Genomic DNA, 1,510 nt, shown 5'->3' on the forward strand with positions numbered 1-1,510 from the left:
AGCAGCATATATCACGACTTATAACCACTCTAAATAAGTTATGTACTAATTTCAAGCACAATAAAAATGATATACCCCACAAACACACGGTGTAAAAGTAGTGATGTATATTTACGCAGGTTAGCAAAACTATAAAATAGTAGTTAGTAAAAAAAAAAGTCCAGGTCCAGTACAACGTTACGTCTTGCGTATGGAAGATGTAACTGGGATTGTCATCGCATCCGGATTGCGTGGATGGCGTCCAACGATATTCGCATGGATGAGTGACCCGTAACCGTTGGCCCCTTGATCATTTAGTGGGACTCAAAGCTATTTTGGGAAATTATGAATTAGAGTGTTTCCGCCTGATATACCCGAAAATAATTTATATTTCCCTATAATAATAATATATAATTGCCTATAATCGCCATCGCTATGAGAAGCCTGTCATGGCCGTCATTGGCTGCAGGGTTGGGCGCGATCGGTAGTGAAATTATAAATATCGCGGTAGGTCGGTAGGTGGCGTTCATTGCCGTACATATGGGGTTGGGGTTGAAAATCGAAGGCCGACCGTTTGAAATGCGAATTATATTTTCAATATTTATTAGTTCGTTTGCAATTCTATGAATTCGTATCATGCTGTTACGTTTCTACCAAACGGATAGCAGCAGGCGCTTATGGTCACCCCTACGCTAACTCTCCCACAATAAATATGTAACGAGCATCTCCGCCAGGACTCGAACCCGGAACCTCTGGATTAGAAGTCCAGCGCGCTATCCATCGCGCTACGGAGACATGTTCGTCAACTCTTACTCAAGTTGGATCTCTCATAACAAGTTCGGAGCCAGTATGGATAACTAACCTCCGTAGGACGCTGGCGATTTTGAAGGGTTCGGAAACGCTCAGGGGCGATATGGGGGGCGCTGGGCTCAGGGGGGCGATAAGGGGGCGCCGAAGAAAAATGGCTTCGCCGTAGATGATGTGGTAGTAGAACATATCCTTAATGAGTATTCAGAACAAATTAACATTCCACAAAACATGTCAAATACCGAAGTTTGTGGTTGTGCTACGCGACGATGTTTGCTACATATGTTTTCATAAATGTAGTGGACTATAGTGGGTTATTATAATTCATATAAAACGAATTGCGCGTACTTTTAGATCGCCAAATTCCCATTATTTTAAAACACTGCCGTCACGCTTGCTAGGGTTATTTTTAGAGCCCGACCGATATTGGATTTCTGAGCCGATACCGATAAAACCGATATCCAGTACCTTCATCATTGGTTTATTAGCAATTTTATCAGTTCAATACACCACAAAATGCGATACAATGAAAAGACAGGAAGATGTCGAAGCGACAAGGAGTAGTGTATGGAATCTGACACCCACCTTGGCCTAGGCGATGTAAAGAGGAGGCATGCACACTGAATGAAAGTAAAGAAGATAGTATAGAAGAAGAATGCGACAAGAAATAGGGCGGCATGTCATGGGAAGCGAGATCGATAAGTCAGTCGTGGTCCGGTAATCT

At 42.8% G+C, this 1,510-nt stretch overlaps 1 non-coding gene across 1 annotated transcript; it reads right to left on the bottom strand.

Moving 5' to 3' along the window:
- Nucleotides 1–701: 701 nt before the first annotated feature.
- Nucleotides 702–774, bottom strand: Trnar-ucu (transfer RNA arginine (anticodon UCU)). Its single transcript has one exon. It is a non-coding gene; the product is annotated as a tRNA-Arg (tRNA).
- Nucleotides 775–1,510: the final 736 nt, after the last annotated feature.

The sequence above is a fragment of the Botryllus schlosseri genome, chromosome 3, assembly GCF_051294905.1.
Source record: "Botryllus schlosseri isolate E-star chromosome 3, Bs_hap1, whole genome shotgun sequence".
Taxonomy (NCBI): Eukaryota; Metazoa; Chordata; class Ascidiacea; order Stolidobranchia; family Styelidae; genus Botryllus; species Botryllus schlosseri.